Source organism: Cyprinus carpio, chromosome A8 (assembly GCF_018340385.1).
Source record: "Cyprinus carpio isolate SPL01 chromosome A8, ASM1834038v1, whole genome shotgun sequence".
Lineage (NCBI taxonomy): Eukaryota > Metazoa > Chordata > Actinopteri > Cypriniformes > Cyprinidae > Cyprinus > Cyprinus carpio.
This window is the reverse complement of record NC_056579.1, coordinates 7,891,872-7,910,982: the sequence shown is the minus strand read 5'-3', so window position 1 is coordinate 7,910,982 and position 19,111 is coordinate 7,891,872. Positions and strand designations below refer to the sequence as shown.

Here is a 19,111-nt window from a genome sequence, read left to right as displayed (position 1 = left end):
AAATATATCAGGGGGAAAATAAATGCCAAACTATATGTTAAAGCGATGCATATACTATTGCATTTTAAAATAACTGTTTTATATGTATATATAAAAATGTAATTTAAAAAAATTCACCCAGACTGCATAAAACAAGATCAGAACTTTAAGTCTTTAACTATCAAAGCTGCTCTTCAGTGTCACATGATCCCTCAGAAATCATTTTAAATACTATTGCATTTTAAAATAACTGTTTTATATGTATATATAAAAATGTAATTTATTCAGCAATATTTCTCCAGTCTTCAGTGTCACATGATCCCTCAGAAATCATTTTAATATGCTGATTTGATGCTCAAGAAACTTTTCTTATTATTACCAGTGTTGAAAAAAAGTGCTGCTTAATATATTTTTTAACTTGATTCATTGTTCATAACTTTAAGCTAAACTTTTGAACAGTATATATGTAAACATAAACAACCTAAATGAAAATTAGAAATGTTTTCATAGCAAATAACTGAAATAAATTAAGTTTAGTACTAAAATTACATAAACTAAAACTGAAAGAAAATTTTAAAGCTAAATATAAATTAAAAAACATGACAAAATTGTTTCAAAATGACTAAAACAAACTGCAAGTGAAATTAAAACTGAAAATATGAAAATAAAACTAATTAAAAAAAAATATAATATAATATAAATAATACTGAAATAGCACAGGCAGAGGTCCTGAGTTTTGGTAATGACAAAAAAAAAAATAAAAAAAATATATAAACCCATTCCTTGTATACTGCAGGCAATGAACAATCAGCCTTTTTATAAATCATGTAGAAGATATTATATCAGAAATAAAGCAAGAATGAAAGAATAGATACTGAATGTTGGAGAAAAAAAAGTGAAGGAGGGGCATTGAGAAAGTGAGCAAATGTATTTGTATGCACAGGCGTAAGGAGATTTTATGGCCTTATTTGTCTTTTTATGTCCTCTATTCTTGGGTATGTGGCAGTACAACACTCTTAATGATCTGCAGAGATGGAGGAGAGAGGGAGAGAACAAAGAAAAAGAGCAGAATGAGGCTACAACAGCTTGGACTGCAGTAGTAAAACACTCTCTGGTGTAACACATAGACGTGATGTACTTAAACAGAGGATCTGTGAGGGGGAAGTTCATGTGCACACACACACCCACACATGTGCTATAGGTAAAGTGTAATACTGGGATTACTTCTTTCATATCTTTCACTTTCAATGAAGTAAATGCGAAGAGCGTTCCACAAAAAGAGTCGTCTAGTACATCTCAATTACCTCTTTTGCTCTGTTAATGCTTCGCCTCTCAGGGTCAAACACGTTTCTTTTTAGAAGTCTGCTGGCTGGTGAGATACAACTGTTTTACATTCACATTTGTAATACAGCAACCAATCAGATTCCTCTCTATCCAGAAGTCTATGAAGATGAATCCAATCGAGCATCGCCACGTACAAGCAATCTGTCCAAACATCCCAAATATGCTCAGACGGACTATGTTCACGACTTTAAAATGCAGACTTGCAACAACTGTCATGTTCAACAGCAATCGTCACATCTGTTTATTGTATCTTTAGTCATAGAAAGTCCTCTAACAGCGTTATAAAGACAGAGAAGCATAGCGGGTTTTGACAGTCGCTTTGATGGATGATTATGCGTGGAAGCTTCTTCTATCATCAGCTCGTTGTTTGCCGCTGCCCATTTCAAATGTCGAGTTCGCATCAGCAAATGGAGAATGAAGTTGTTTTGAAGGCTGCGCATCCAGATCCATTATCCATATCCGAGTGTGAAATGCTCAAGCCATCTGAATATTTAAAAGAGATCAAACTCAGATCTGCATTTATGGATGTGAATTATTTAGACAGTGCGGTGTAACATTCAGATCTTGTATAGCACAAGCAGCATTTAAAATAAGTGTATTGGATTAAATATTTACCCATATAAATGTTTATTTTTTGCATAAAAGCGGAAGGCCTCAGGGTCTTTGTTGATGCTCAGTTATAGTCACTCAGATGACCCGCCTGTCTAGACAGAGCTCTCCCGTTTCATCCTCTCCTTTCTTGCATCCTTCAGTCATTTTCTGTTGGCAAAGAGCCTGTCAATCTCAACAGAGGCCTGTCATGTGACTCGAGCCCTGCTTCCTCACACAGGTGCCTGTTTGTGTTGAATTCTGAGTGCCTGCTCCTCTCCAGATGTGGAGACAGAGCAACAGTTGTGGATCTGACAGGCTTGCAAGAGCACTTACTGCAACAAAGAGCAGAGACACAAAGACAAGCAGACAGACAGAATCCAGCCTGAGGGCCTGACCGGCACTCTCAGCTTCACTTCACGTCTCTCTCTGTCTCTCCGTATTGTGATTTGTAACTATATATTCAGGTTTACATTCATATAGTCAGACTTATAAAAATATAATTTATTTTTTTAAGATTTCCTCGTTTTGCTATATTGAAATTGAAATGCTGTATTGTAAGTTAGTATGTTCCGTTTTTTTGTTTTTCACTTGAAATATTGTAGCTCAAAATTTAAGCTTGTAGAAAGTACAAGGAGAAAATGAAATAATAGAATAAGAGGCTGTTATTTAAATGATTCACAGATAGAGACCAATTGTATGGTAATTGTTCCCTCATTAGTGTAATTGTTTTTCATCTGTGTAAATTTAGAGCTTCTACAATGCAAAAGACTGAATGTCCTGAATACGGTCCAGACAGTAAGCGAGTCATTATTTATTTCTGTACTTATTGCATTTTTAAACAATGATTCAAATAATTTTGGTATGGATCCCAGCACGATATGCAGAAAAAAAAAAAAGTAAATCGTGTGCACAATTTACTAATTTGTTCCCTCTTTTTAATAAATTTTGCATTCAATATAATTTGTTCCCTTGTTTTAAGTAAACTGTGTGCAAAAAATAATTTGTTCTACTTCCTGTGTGCATTCTCATAAACCGATGTAGATGTCTCTCCCTTGAAATAATTTCATGCAGCGCTGTAAGGCTTTTGAGAACGTGTATATAAACTCATTCCCAACTCAAAATAAAGCCCACATATGAAATATGCGCATGATTTACTAATTTGTTCCCTTGTTTTACTAACCTGTGTGCATGATATACTAAGTAATTCCCTCATTCCCTCATAACTGTCTGCACAAAATAATAATAAAGAGACACTTTAACTTTCCATAACATCCCAGCAACAGGTTTATGAGAATGTGGACAGGAAGTAGAACAAATTATTATTTTGTGCAGACAATTTACTTAAAACGAGGGAATTACTTAGTATATCATTAATACAGGTTAGTAAAACAAGGGAACAAATTAGTAAATCATGCGCATATTTCAGTTGAAGCACATGCTTGTAACAATGTAAAAGTATTTTCTGCCCCTTTATCAATCGCTGATAAATTTAATGCATCCTCCCTGAAAAAAAGGAATTAATTTCTTTAATCTTACTAATCTTTTTATTCCATAGAAAAGATCAGGCATGCAAATATTTTGCAGAATGACCCAGTGGAAAAATCCCTTGTCAGTTTCTATTTACAACAGCCTATGCTCACATTCTCAGAGTAAATATTCACTTTCTTGTATGCTTTATGTGGTCTACACTGCCTCAGTTTCTATTTACTGTGATGTGAGATGGTTGTTTCCACAGAGATGACTCTGAGATGCTGATGGCTACTTTGCTGTTTTCCTTCATCTCCCTCTTTGAGATTTCCTGTTCTATACAAGAAGCAGATGCATCTCCTGGTAGGGACTGCAGTCTCCTGAGGCGCTGTGCAAAACTCCAGGAAACCGGTGTTAGAGCTATTCTGGCTGTCCCTAACCCCTCTCTCTAAAGTCCTCTGACATAAAATCCTGAGTCTCACAGCCAGGGCTGAAGAAATCCCCTTCTGATCATTTAGTTCTGGAATTGACTGAGCATTTTAAAGCGTGAGTTGAGTTGACCGGCTGCCTGTGAAGGATGAACGTTACGCAGGCAAATGGGGTCCCGTGTCTGGTTTGATGGAGTATAGGTTTATGGATGTAGTCAGAGGGTGTGGGGTAAGCACTTTTAACGCAAGTCCCTTTTTTTATCCTCTGTCACCAGTGGCTAGTACTTATAGGAGTGAGTTTAATAACAGCTGCTAAAATGGAAGGTGGACTGAAGTGTGTGTGTGTGTGATTACCGGCTCTTTAATGGCCATCTCAGAGTTGCACCTTTGAGCTGCATGCTGGGCACTGCTAGATTCCTCATGTTTCATCAGTAAGAGCCAAAAGTACATGAACCACCCTGTGGCAAAATGAAATTCTCTTAATAAATCTTTTAAACAGACGTTAAGTTGACAAAGATGAATTACTTCTTCTGTCCTATCAGAAAACTACTTTCAAGTTTGTTATTTGACTCCATCTTAAAGGATGCTGTTGATGTTGGAGCACTACAATGAAAGGTGTATATTACAAACATTAAAGATTTTTTTTTTTTTTATTACCAAACATTATTCATTTGAACACATTCCTTGTTTGTGTATTAAATATTTATACAGTTGCAAAAAAAAAAAAAAAAGTGTGCTATTCCATTTAACACGTTTTACTGTCTTTAGATTTTGGAATGCAGAATATATCAGCACCTTATCAGTTATACCATATTTTGTAGTTTTTTTTTTTTTTTTGGTCATCTAAATTTTGTCATCATCTAATACTAACTTTTAAATCCAGATTATGGGATTCATGCATTCTTGAAGAGCACTTTCCTGTGATAGAGCTCACATCTCTATAAATAGTCTTCAATATAATAGAGATCTCACCTCTATTATATTAAATACTTTTTATTTATACAGACCTTTTTCTTTAGCATATCTAAAAAATAAATAGACATTAAAATGTTGTCATGCCTAAATTTGCTTAAGCAGCACAAAAGTGACAAAAACTATATGACAAAAATATACAGAAGGGAAAAAGAAAAATTATTTTAAATACAATAATAATGCAAAAACAATGTAATATCTGCCATTTAATGTCCATAAAATCCCTGCGTAAATCCATTCTGCATATTTTCATAATTCACGCTGAACCTAAGTATAACTTTATAACAGTCTAAAATAATTGGATCTCAGAGTGTCAGTACAACATGTGGCCGTCACATTCATTTATCACATTCACTCTGTAGGCCCTTTTAGTCTGAAAAATGGGGGAAAGGATTGCTGGCTGTGAGAAGGGGCAGAACAAGAGAGGAGGAGCATGGAATCTACAGACAAACATTCAAGAGGGGAGGAAAGTCATTTTTTGTTGTTCTAATGGTCACTGGAGCCCCTGCAGACAGACAAACAGTGGGGAATCTTATTCGGGAGCCTGTTAGCAGAAATAAAGGATGGAAAGCTTCTTGGACAGACGCATCTCTGGCCTTCGCACGCTTCTCTCCATCTCTCACTTTGCGCCCAGGTTTATCTCTGTGTTTGTACACCCCATGCCAAAATTAAATCAATAGCAGTTCTGCCTTGCAAAAGAGAGAAGGTCAAAGTCGGACCGGAAGAGATGGAGGGAGGGCGGAGAAGGAAGAGACAGCAGGGAAGAGAAAAAGGAGGAGGAATGGCGTAGGATGAGAAAGAGATGAGGCAGAATCTGTGAGCTGTGAAACAGTGATGGATAATCACATGAAATCTGGTTGTTTATGGACTGAAAGGCAGAAATGGAGTCCTCCTCCATCACACGGCGAATCTTTCATCGCTCTCTCGGTCTTTCATTTGTGCTGCTGTTTACTAGTTCAATTTTCTCAATTTGAATCTGACTAAAACAGAAATCTAAATTATCAGTCCCCCAACTAACAAAAAACATAGCTTATGCTCCCGGACTTGACCTGCCACCGTCAAAAACTTGGGCATCATTCTTGACTCTTCACAGACCTTAGATGCTTATATTAATCAACTCTGTAAAGCTGCATTCTTTCAACTTCTCCGTATTGGACTGGGCAAATGTCTACTGTCCATTAACTAATTATGTGTGAAATGATTGTTTGTTCCTTACTGTTATTGTAGCATCCATGAGCTTGGGAAAGGTGCTATATAAATTAAACATCATTACTTGTCAAATCTTTTTTTGAAAACTCAAAAAGGTTTAGTAATTTTAAAGCGCTCTCCACCAGCTGTGCCTGGCTAGCACATCACAACATTCAAAACCTGACAAAGAAACATGGAACAGACTACACTATAAATACTAAACTTAATGAGGAATAATTAATGAACACAGGTGAATGAAATGGAAATAATGGACAAAGGAACAACCAAATATGGGCATCAATCAGAACACGTGAGAAACTGGGTCACAGGGAGCACATGGTGAACAAAACACAACACAGAAACACAAGGACAGGTCCATATCCCTGACACACATAAGCTTGTTGTTTCCTGTTCTTTTCTTCTTCTTTTTTTGAATAATTTATATGAAATATTATTATAATTAATAAATGTTGTTACATTTTCTTGACTTACAGGAAAAAAACCCTGCACTTTCAAGATTGCCACAACTGTCTGGCTCTCATCATTTTCCAATATTACCCCACCCCCCAACATTTCCTGTCCTCTCTGTACTATCACTGTTAATAAGAGTGGCAAAAGGCTAAAAATAAAGTAAGATTTCCAAGCATTTCAATAGGTGTAAGAGCATGAAATACAACTAACGTATCACATCTGTCGATACAACTGCGATGTGTTTAACCACTGTGAAATGCCTCCCTACAACTGTTCTGTGTGATGTAAACATCCTTTGTTGTAAGCCTAATAACATTTCACCGCCAGGGTGTGACCTTTGCCGGTGGGTCTCTCAGAGCACCAGGGGTCAGGGTTCTCTCTGCCGGTGTCAAATGGAACCTGTCTTTTCCATTCGCACCTAACAGTGTGAATGCTCACGCTTAACAAATCTGACTCTGGATTGAGCCACGGATGAGTCGTGACCTGAGCTTGACTGCAGGGTGGTTATTTTACATTAGATTGAAGATAAAGAGTTTGATGTGACCCCCTTTTATCGAGCAGCCCTTTTATCGAGTCCAATGGGCCCTTCTGTAGGCGATCCTGCTGCTTTATTGCATATTGAGACTCCCATATCAGCAGCAGAGGAATCATCTAGCTGATATGGAGGACCGTAATAAAGACAGGATGGAGTGAGAAGAAATAGAGAGAGTGGGAAATGAAAAAAGACAGAAAGAGGGGCGACTGCAATAGTACAAAGGAATATTGTTTTCTTGAGGCTGTAATAAGATAAAAGAAAACGGGGGGCCTATCAAGCCAGCATGGATGGACAGGGCAGATATATGACTAGTAGGTACGGCGACTTCTCTTCATCTGCAGAGAGGCATCCTTCATCTTCCTGAAACAGTAAAATGATCCTCATTGTAATGCAAGGTTTGCTTAGTCAGAGGTAATATTTATTTTTTGAAATTGAAATGGCACCTTGAGGGCTTAACTCTGTTTCAATATTTTGGAAGTGCTTTGTGTGCTGTTTGTTATGCAGAGATCGGCAGATGGATCTGGTTAGGAGAGGGGGATTTATTGACATGGGGTTATCTCCCAGCATGGGTTCATATCTGTCACTTAACTCTGTCAGGTTTAAGCGGAGCCAAGGCCGCTCTGCCCTTCCTCGGTGCCGTCAGTCTTCAAAGCGCATATCTTGAAATCTCACAAGGCCCCCAACTTCAAGCTTTAGGTCAAAGGGGCTGATGGGGTAGACTCATGAGATGGATACAGAAAACCGTTATGGTGGTGAAAGAGAATATAACCTGAAATGCAAGTGTCAAAAGTTTGGGTAATGTATTTACAACCATGCAAAGATCTTCTTCTTCTTCTCATGCTGTTCTTTTCTTTTATTTGAAACTATTGTAATTTAAATACTCTATCTATCTATCTATATATCTAGATAGATAGATGGATAGACAGATTAGTGTAATAGTGTATAGATAAATAAGTGTAAATCAGTGCCCATTTAATTTAAACAAATACTAATTAAAAAATATGAAATAGTACTAAGAAAAATATAAAAGAGTAACACTGACAGTAACACTGTCAACCAAAACATCATTATTATTGATTAGTATAATGCCCTTATAGAAAAATATAAAATGAATGTATATGATTGACATATTGACTACATTTAAAATACACTTTCCTCAAAACAAAAGACTTTCTAAAACAAAACAAAACAAGTTTAAAAATTAACATTGCTTGCTAGCTAGTAAAGAACAGAATGAAAAAGTAATCATGTTTCTAAGAGCTTTTAGGGCTTTTTAATAAGTAAATTGCCTTCCATTGTGGGAACCAAATTTAGGGCCTGGGTTGGTTGGAGAGAGAAAAAAAAATGATCTGGGAATGGAGAAATACAAGTGATACAGTACATCATTTTTGGGTAGAAAAGAAAAAGAATGAATGAAAAGTGAGTTACTCACCCTACAAAAGCAGCCAAGCTTGAAATTCAGTTTGAGTGGAAACTTAATTTGTTGTAGATGGGCTGAGAAACATATTTAGCCAGAGAGAGAGATTGAAAGAAAGAGAGGAAGAGGAAGAGACAAAACAGGTCTCATGCTGCCTTTAGGTCAAGCTGGAATGCTGATGAGCTCATATGAACGTCACCGTCAAGTCTTGATTTCCAGCTGGAAACTGCTTTATCAAAGTTAAATGTTACAGTTTATTATTTTACAGTCTACCAGTTTAAATCTGCATTGTTTGCACTCTATTATGTTGCACTAACATAAAAAAAAAAAACTTCCTGTTTTTCACCTAACATTTTTTTTTTTTTTTTTTTTTTTCATTTTTTGAAACGACACATTTCGTGTAGTTATAATGATTTCCGAACTCGTAAGCAGGAGGTTCCCTGGAGGACTTGAAGACAGCTTCAGTTTGCTACTGAAATGTGAGTTACATCATTAGCTCTCATCCTCGCTTCCTTCACCTTCCACAAACCTCAGACCTGCACAACAAACAGCAAAACAAATGGGAATTGGGAAAAGTGTTTTTCAGCACGTTTCTTCTCTAACTATGGTTAAGGAGATTATAGTACGGTGGGTTGGTGTCTCGGATCAATATAGACTCAACTCTTAACTGTCTGAGCTGAAAGCCAAGGTGCAAGATTTCTGTCAGCACATTTAACAGGGAAGCGGTGGCGTTTCTCGGCTGCTGGTTAAAGCGGGCAGCTGATAGTGGCAGTTAATGATCACTCTCATGTGGGCTTGCTACTTTCAAGTTGATTTGATAAGGCCGTTCCCATTAAATTAAATGGTGAACATTCTAAGGATGTATGGTGAGGTCTGATAACTGTAATTGGCCATGGTTTAAGGTATAACTCGTTTACACTGTACACAGTCAGACTTTTGAGCGTTTTAGTATTTTAGTATTATTTATATAATATTGCAGTAATTATAATGTATTATTTTAATGACATTTTATTAATATAGTTTTTTATTAAATATTTATATTTTATTTTATCTTTATTTCAATTGTGGAAAACAATTTGACAGCCAATGATTGGCTTAAAGTCAAACACATTCATTTCTTTAATTTATTAGTCTGCATTTATATGTTTATTTATTTTATATTATACTTTAAATTTGTAGGCTATTTACACGTTTTATTGGCAATTTTTTTTTTATATGAAATACAAAATGTTTATGGTTGACATTTTAATATTTAGAATACCTAGTCTAGTTTTGCTTTATAGATCTCCTGTCCATTTGACAGCTGTCAGTCACCTGGCTGCTGTCCATCAGCATCATTCCTGCAGATCGGCTGAACTATTGACATTACCAATGAAAACGTGTGACCCTGACCACAAAGAACTGTGACATTTAGCTCTGCAGCATAGCAGGAGGTCCTACTGTATGTATTAAGCTTTTGCTTTAGAATGAGTGTGTGTGTGTGTGTGTGTGTGTGTGTGTGTGTGTGTGTGTGTGTGTGTGTGTGTGTGTGTGTGTGTGTGTGTGTGGTTCAGGTATACCCTACGTTATCGGGACCAAATTTCCCCACAAAGATGCCAATATCCAAAATCCGTGTCCTCATGAGGACATTGTTTTGGAGAAAAAAAAGTTTCCTGTGAGAGGTAGGTTTAGGGGTAGAGTTAGGATAAGGGAATAGAAAAATACAGTTTATACAGTTTAAAAACCATTACGCCTTTGGAATGTTCCCATGAAACATGAAAACCCAATGTGTGTGTGGCTCATTTAATGTATATAATAGCTGAAGAATGGCAGTTGCTCATCTGGTACAAAACTCAAAAAAGGAATTAGTCACTGGCAAAACATCTACTGGTATATAATGTTTGCAATTAATTAATTGCAATACATATTTTTGCAATAATTTTTGCCCTCAAATGTTGTAGTTACAGCACCTTCCAGAGTTTTACAGAACTAACTAGCAAGCAAAACCTTGTTGTTGCATCCATATTTTGTTTTCTTTCCAGTGACAAAAAATGTGGCACCAGAAGTGTGGAGTTCAAAGACGCCATGTTTATTGAACCTGCACTTAAATGAAATTTGAGAGCTTCAGTGAAACAGAATGATTTGTATTTTGTTTTCCCCAAACACAGCTATTGTATGATTTCAGAAGTCTTGGCACTAGTCATACAGACTACTTTTATGTGCTTTTTGGCGAAGTGTAAATCATAATTTATTTTCTTTGAATGGAAAACAGAAGCTCAGACATTCTGCTTAACATCTCATTTTGTGTTTCACAGAACAAAGAAAAATAATACTAGGATGGAACAGCATAACTGTGAATAAATAATGACAGAATATTCATTTTTGAAAGAACTGTCCCTTTAATTCCCATGATGTGTGTTATCCTTGTGCAGATTTGTAGTATGCTAATGATAGTTTTGTAGAGTTGCTATTATGTGTACCTCTTGTAAAACCAGTGGACAGTGAAAGGCTTTGTAACATAAAACCATTCATGACCATGAGTAAAGATCATCGCCTTTTCTTTGTTAGTGAATTCAGCTCATTCAGACTCAGGACTGTGTGTGTGTGTGTGTCAGGGCTCTAGAGGATAGCAGCAGGAGTGTGTGTACTGAAGTGAAGTATCCCTGAATCTGGAGCCACCCACCCTGGACACACTCCACCAGTCTTGCCCTTCCAGTTCCTGCCCTTGTCCCAGCCCTGCCCGCCTCACACAGCGACTGCAGAGCGCTGATAACACACACCTCCAGCTGCGCGCTTCAGCCACTCACACACAGATACTTACAGATACACACACACCGCTAACCATGCACAACAGTTCCTCCCACGTACGCACGCGAGCGGACACAAATCTGCACACAGAAACTCAAACACATCTTTCTGTGCCCACACACCTTCTTTTGTCCATACGTTCCTTTTTTCTCATTCCATCCTTCTCTTTTCATTCCCCAAAGCAACCTTCTAGTCTTGTCCTTTTTAGTGTGCTGGACAAAAGACACATGTGAGGTGGCCCACAGTCATACGGCTTCATTCTTTCCTCTTGTCGTCTCCCACCCCTATCAACAATCTTCACCGTTAAACTCTTGAGAGAGAAAAGAAAGATGAATGCGGACATGTCGCTCTGTCCCAGAGGACGTGGTGTCTCTGGCATGCCGTAAGGTGCATATTGTGATATAGTGACTCCATTCAGTCAGTCGATTGCTTTTAGTGGCGGTCTGGCTGGGCTGGAGGAATTGAAAAGGACGGTGGTCTGCTTTTCATTAGGCCTCAGCCCAGACCGGCAGAGTCTGGAGGGACTCACGGGAGGGGACGCCAGCCGAGATGGCCCGACAAGACGCTTGCGCAGTGGGTTCTGGGAAGACCGCGGGGAGCGGGGCAATGAGGTTATTCACACTGATGTCAAGACCAGGCACCTGGTCTGGCGGACAGGTGGGCTTTCATACCACTTTTGTTCTTGTTTGTTTTCACATGGTCCCTCGCTATTTATCACACTCGCCTGTGAAAGAATTGGAATATTGTTTTCCTGCTGCATTAATCTAGCACTTTTTTTCTGTTGGTTATTTATTTATTTATTTATTTATTTATTTATAGATGGCACTACATAAAGATGGCAGGTTCTGTAAACCAAAGTTCAACACATTCGTCTGTTTGGCTTGTTTCCTATATGATCATTTATTCTCTTTGTTTTGATAGGATACACATACACACAATGTGATTTATAAGACATCATGAATGCATTTTGAAATGCATCAGAAACACTATGTAAATTATTTAACTTATTAAACTGTGGCTATGCAGCCACATTTTGTTTATGTCAGGACAATTTTCAGGCCTAATTTTTTCAGGTTAATATTTGGTGTAGTTGAGTTCAAGCTGCTTTCACCTTTTGTCATTTTTTTATTTATTTTAATTACATGTGTACATGAACATGGATTCTGTACACTGTAAATAATTATTGTGATTTTAATAGCAAAAGACAGTAAAAATGCTACAGTAAAAACCTGATAATTGGTTAACAGTTTCCGTACTATAATATGGTGAATAACTGTAATTACATTTAATGTGATTTTACAGTAAAATACAGTTTTTGGAAGTGAACAAAGAAAAAGTCATTGTATAATTTAAAGCTAAAAAAGGTAATTTGACATTCCCAGAATTCCCTGACACTTCATATTTGATGTTTTTTTTCTTCTGTTTCTTCTTTGTTTGTTTTTTTCTTATCAGTTGTGTATAATTGTTTTAACTACAATCTAAACCTTCTAAATTAATATTTAATTAATTAATTAACAATCACGTGACCAACCATTTTAGTATTTATTATAATTACACTGTTCACCTTGCACCTATATTAACAAACACAAACACAAACACAGCTGCCGGTATTTTACCAAAAATGTCAGATTTTTTTATATAGTGTACTTTACAGTATTGTGTCAACATTTATCACTGTAGTCATGTATCCAGCACTTTTAAGACAGAAAAGAGTTTGTATTTCTTTAAGTGCAGTAGTAACAGAGTTGTCAAGACTAAGATCTTCCATCCAAACTCTGTCCCTTTAACACTGGAACACACAGCTAATGGCCGTTTTAGGACATCATAATAAACTGTAAGCATGTTAAGCTTGTCTCTGTTTAACTGGATTAGGTTTAGATAAATGACTCGCGTCACTTTCACGCTGGCCTGCGTTTTGACGTGAGGGCCTGTCACACACAATAAAGTTTAGGCCGGTCCAGAGAGCTGGGGTTAAATATTAGGGATTATCTGACAGGCAACAATGACATCCCACCACAGGTCGCCCACCAGTTCCCATGGCAACCCTGCCAAGAGCAGAGGGGTTTTAGCTGGCTGTCACTTATTATTTTGACTATGAATTGGAGACATTAAACTTTCGTCCCGTTGAACAGCACTAGAAGAAATTTCCCCAGTGACCGTGGAGGAGTGTATGCATGCATATGTGTGTGTATGTGTATGTGTGTGTGTGTGTGTGTGTGTGCAAGCGGTGTGCAGGATCGTTTGGAGTGTATTGGAGAGGCCACTTGAAAAGGCAGTAACCTTTGCTAAGGGCACGGGTGTCAGATCCTGCCTTCCCATGGCTCCCCATTGTGAGAGCATCAAGCTGCCAGCCTCTGATTTGAAACCTTCCTCTCTGTTGCACAAAGGACATCTCTACTGCTATCCATCCACCATCCCTCTCTTTTCAAGCACAATCTTGCTTTTTACACAAGACTCTGTGCCTTTCGGGGAAAGGATCAATAGCTGGTTTTGTCTCCTTCGGTTCCATGTCAGAGCTGCCTTTAAATGAGATTCGAAGCAGTGCCTCTGTCAAGATATCTCTTCCTGTATCGCCCATATGCTGACAAAAATCATACGTTTCTTCTGACAAACTGTAAGCATGATTGTATGGTTGAATCTGACAGGATCCCCGATCACAGTTTCTGTTTTTCCAGGGATAGGCATTAGAGTAAAACCCTCAGGCCTTGTATATGTGAACTGAAAATGGGTTTTGGAAGTGGAGTTTTATTCCACTGGAACTATCATCGTACTCTAAAGATGCTTTTGAAAGCGGAGGGCTTTAGTTTTGCAACATAGCAACGTTAATGCTGTCGATCGCTTAACCAAAGAGGTGTTTAAATGTGCATTTGGCCTGTGTGTATAGAAAACAGCAGACCTGTGGGTCTTATAATGGACATTGTGATTTAATTATAAGGTTTCAGTCCTGTTCATGCTATTAGAGGCTGTGCAAATGTATGGAAGATGGCTGCAGGACTGATCAGTCTTTTTTGTAGCAGCCTTTGTAAAAAACAATGCTGCAGTACATACAAATAGTAAAATGCAATTAACTGTATAATCATTAAGGTAGCACAATAAATCGGCATGTTGGCTATCTGTTGTAGTTGACATTCAATCAAACCACTAGACTGCAATAAATACTGGTTCGCTTGCAAGAGGAATGAACATGCACCACAATGTGCGGTGAATCTCCTATGAATCTTTGACTCAAGTTGATTTGATTCACAGTTCACTGTTTTTCGGGTTAATGCAAACCAGATATTTGCAAATTCGGAATGTATTCAGGCCAACAGCTTGACTGAGAATGAGATATTGCTAATATTGCTAACAGTATAATAAACAATTTCATTGCCTGTTTGGAAAGATATAACGAGAAAGAAAACAACTTTTTTTTTGCTGTAATTTAGCACATGAAAAACAAGACCAGAACTAATTATGCGCCCAGCAACATATTCTGCTTCAAACGGCATGCATAGTGAACAGTGAAAGGTAGTTTATGATAAAACAAGCCCAGTTCTCATTCTGCATTTGTGTAAAACAATAAAAAATAAATAAACAAATAAATAATAGCACACTTTTCCTTTTCCATTATTCCTTTCCAAATGGGAAATTAAATTAATAAAATATGCACAGACCTGAATGAATCAGTTGATTGAATGACTTATTGCCTCACTAATGGAGCTTTTCCACTGCATGGCTGGGCACGGTACGGCTCGGTACAGTTAACTTTTGGGGGGTTTTCTACTGGGTACAACCTCGGTTGAGGTTCCAAGTGAACTGTACCATTACCAAAACGTGACATATAAATTCCACTGATCACTGATTGGCTGGAGAGAATCGTCACTACATGTGTCACTGAACTTGCAACACAAACACAACAGAACCGCTAGATTTAAGAACGGATCCAGTGAGAGCTTGATGGGGCGATGTGGAATGAAAAAGCTTTTTTTTACTCTAAAGTGTTACTGAACTGCAGTGGAAACGCAAACCGAGCCATGCCGTACCATACCATACAAAAGCGCCATAACATGTCACTAACTACTGCCATAAAGTTCACAGTTTTGTTGACATTTTTATTAAACATATGTTAAACAATTTTCACTCTGTTTTTTTCTGCTTCTGCTGAGTTGCTAAGTAAATTCTGTATCGTGATGCAAAAGTCAGTTAAGTACCAGTGAACAGTAGTTAAACTAATTTTAACTCTTCTCGCAGACCCAACTGAAGATAGACCATATCTTCTCTAATGAGCGATTTAAGCACCTGACAAACGCAAGCAGAATGATGGATGAACAGACGGACAGATAACGCCCGAACAGAGGAGCCATTAGAGTTGTGACGGAGTGGTCAGTCTGCGCGGGGGGGCTGAGGGATTACTTTGTCTGCATCACAAATCAAGATGAGATAGCCCACAGCACTAATTAAAAAATCCCATCCTGCTCCCCAGCTACTCCCTCTGATCAGAACAAGTCAAAGAAGCTTGATTCTTAGTGGTCTGACAGAACCCTTCCAGTCTTTGTCTCTCTCTCTCTGAATTGATCCTAATCAATGCTATCTGGAACGGCTGATAGCACTTCCCTGCCCTTCTCCTGCCTGAAAGTCAAAATGTTGTGTAATTCAATTTACTAGAAAAAAGCCTCTTTCTCTCCCTCATGGACTCAACCCCTCACGCACATACACACAAAAAGAAAAGAAAAAAGAAAGAAAGAGGTGTTGGACAGAAAATTGAAAGAAAGATTGATATTAAAGTAGCTGGTTTGAGGCACATTCAGCCCCTCGTGGCCTCATATATGCAATACTCGTGTGTGTTTGTGTCCATCATGGGGAGTTCTTATAGTCATTAATGCAACCTCTGTGATCCCTGACCAATGTGTTTACTGTCAGAGGAACTGGAAAGAACACAATTCATTCTTTAAGTATTCTAGATAAGTGAAGTGTTGACATTGAAGCGCTATTTTAAGTCTTAACGATGTGTGTGTTTGTGCATATGTCAATCTTACACCATCTAATGTGCATCTGCATTAAGAAATTAACAATTATACTAATGGAACGGCAAAGGAGTGGATGATGACCTGCGTTTCCACAGCACCGACCCTTTCTCTGTCGCTGCGTTCATCCCAATTATAGTACCTAATTATCCCGCAGGAGAAGCCCTTGTTTGTTTTGACGAGCCACTGTTTACCTTGTCGCTTTCAAAACTTTTCCTCTCATTGCTTCCTAATAGTACCTGGTTTGGTCTTTCCTTCTTTCTCTCCCAGCTCATTAAATCTGAACAATTACATTCCTACAGAAAACCTCGCAGCACACAGCCTTTAATGAAAGCAGTCAGGAAAGAAGCAGGACAAAAGAGATACGGCAAGAGAGCGAGAGAGAGAATAGAGATGAAGCTAGAGTTAAAGGTTGCTATCACATCTGCTGATTTAGCCAGTCTGCTTCATATAGTTCTTTGTCAGGAAGCTTCACGACGTTGGTTGCTTGAGTGTGAAAACAAGTTTAGATGTGTATGTGAGGGGGTTTCTCAATCGTCCTAAAATTAAACTGCCAATTTCCTCAGCTAATACTATGGTGTCAAATTTGCTCAAACACTCTGGTAACAACAACAGGCAGAAACAATTCTGGCAAATTGCACCAAGGTGGTTTATTTTCATTGTTTACACTCACAAATAATCCAAAAAAAAAAAAAAAAAACTTTTTTTTTGTTTGTGGAAAGTCTCATTTCATTTAAAAAAAAAAAAAAAAAAAAAAGCATTGGGTGCTACAAAAGCGTAAAGTGTAAACGGAATACATTGCTTTTGCCCCAACTTGCCTTATTGACAATTTGTGTAGTAGTTTTTTTCTCTTGTTCAAATTGATGATGTCTGTCAGGAGCCCAAATTGATGGTGTTGAACATTACAGATTGTTTTTGTATGAATAAACAGTCAGGTGTTTATTATAAGATGAGTTGATTGCATTTTGGGAACTCAAACACACACACACTGGTCACCGTATTTTAAATGCCTATACTTTTGAGCTCATACACATACACATCCAGGCCATCTGTATAAAGGGATGACATTAAAATTGATGCCATTTTCAAGTTTCTAAACGTGTGAATGATTCTGCAACTGAAGGCACACCTCTTCCACAAGCACTTAACAACTGAATAACTTTAAACCCTTTTAAAAGGCACTTACGCACACACACACACACACACACACACACACACACACACACACAAAACATTTCTTCTTTTGTACATTCTGCCCAAGTCTAGCTTTCTCATAAACCTGGCATCATACCCTGTAAATATTGTTTGGCTCTGTGATGAAATGCTTATGTTCCTCTGTTGTAAGTCATTTTGGATAATGCATAATTGTAAATGATTCTCAGCACATTGTTTAAAAAAAAGAAAATGTATATTATTAATCAACATAATTTGATGTTTTGTAATGATGATAACAATACCATTAATTTATACTGATAATAATAAAAATTATTTGCACAAAGATATCACAAAGCCATTGTTTTTCAACAACTTGCAGTATAGATTTCTGTCAGTTTAGATACCGTATTTTATTTGACATAGTGACATGTGAGGGTTAGACGTACTTGTCATTTGTCATGGTCTGTTTTCATTAATCAAGTTTTTGTTAAAAGGTGTATTTTATTGGCTGAACAATTGATACAAAAAGGTACATAACAGTACAACCCACTGAACAGACACAGGTCTGTCACTCACAATGTCATAGAATTAAATATGCCATCTACCCTGACTAAGTTCTAAAATGAGCTGCATTAGTCTGTTCTTGTAGGTAACAGCCACACGATCAAAACAATTTCCGATGAAGAAGTGGCATCAGCTCCTTTCTCACCAAACCTACAATTTCAGCACAAAAAAACCATTCTTTACAATACAAAAACAACAACAAAAACAGACAGGCATCCAGTGTTTGCTAATCCCCCCACCTCCCCCCAGGAGAAGCTTGGTCATTTTATTTGTTAGAATACAAAAACAACAACAAAAACAGACAGGCATCCAGTGCAAACCATCATCCAAACTTTTAGATAAAATGTAGGTCTGAATGGTTTATTTGTGAAAATGTGTTTTTTTTTTTTTTTTTTTTGACTATTTTAGATATCCATGCTAATAAGTCAGAGTTCATTTGAATAAATTTTGCAAAGATTAAATTTCTGTGTGTAGATCAATAGCTCTGTTGGTCTAGTTTGGCTAGTTGTTATAATAGTTTATTTGTATTATAGCCACTTTCCATAGAGTTCATATTAATGCAAGAAGTACATTATCCATTATTTGCAGTGGACAGTCATCAGTGTTATACTATTTTGTAGGTTTGTACCCACACACAAAAACTCATAGGACTGCATGTATACTGCTGGTCTAAATGTGTGCTTGACATTCACATGATCACCTTTTGTGCATTCTGATTGACAAGACATGTTTTATTCACATCTAGAATCCACAATAACTGCCCATGCTATGTATTTATGTATACATTGTAATTTTGGTGTGCACAGTACTTTTCTCAGTATGCTCCTGTCTCCTGTAAGTGTGCCTTTGCTGTCTTTGGCTATGACAAGGTGACAAATCACAGTCAAGCTCAGCCAGTAAAAGAGCCATAAAAGAGCACTGTCCATAATACTCCAACAGTTAATGCTTTACGTCCACTTGTACACTTTTATTATCACCTCTGTTCGTCATTCTTAACGTCTCTTTGCCTTTCTTTCTCTTTCCTTTTTTCCTGTTTCTCGCTGTACTGGTCGAGAGATTCTGCAGTAAAGACTGGGGATGTTGTGGTGGGAGCTGCATAGTCAATATCAAGCTGAATGGGAGTGGAAGTGCAGTATAGTCCAGGATTGTCAGTAATTAGCTTCATATTCACCCGGGTCATTTAAGAGCTGCGGACGGTTATGCACGACTA

The 19,111-nt window shown here is 37.6% G+C and overlaps 1 protein-coding gene and 1 long non-coding RNA gene across 2 annotated transcripts in view; one reads left to right on the top strand and one right to left on the bottom strand.

Moving 5' to 3' along the window:
- The window catches only part of LOC109095330 (BEN domain-containing protein 5-like), a 254,294-nt gene that overhangs the window by 188,115 nt on the left and 47,068 nt on the right, over window positions 1-19,111 (top strand). The window lies entirely within an intron of this gene.
- On the bottom strand, window positions 796-6,139 carry LOC122145908. Its single transcript, XR_006160635.1, has 4 exons — window positions 5,998-6,139; window positions 4,164-4,267; window positions 1,939-2,082; window positions 796-1,806 (listed from the first exon to the last, which is right to left on the bottom strand). It is a non-coding gene; the product is annotated as an uncharacterized LOC122145908 (long non-coding RNA).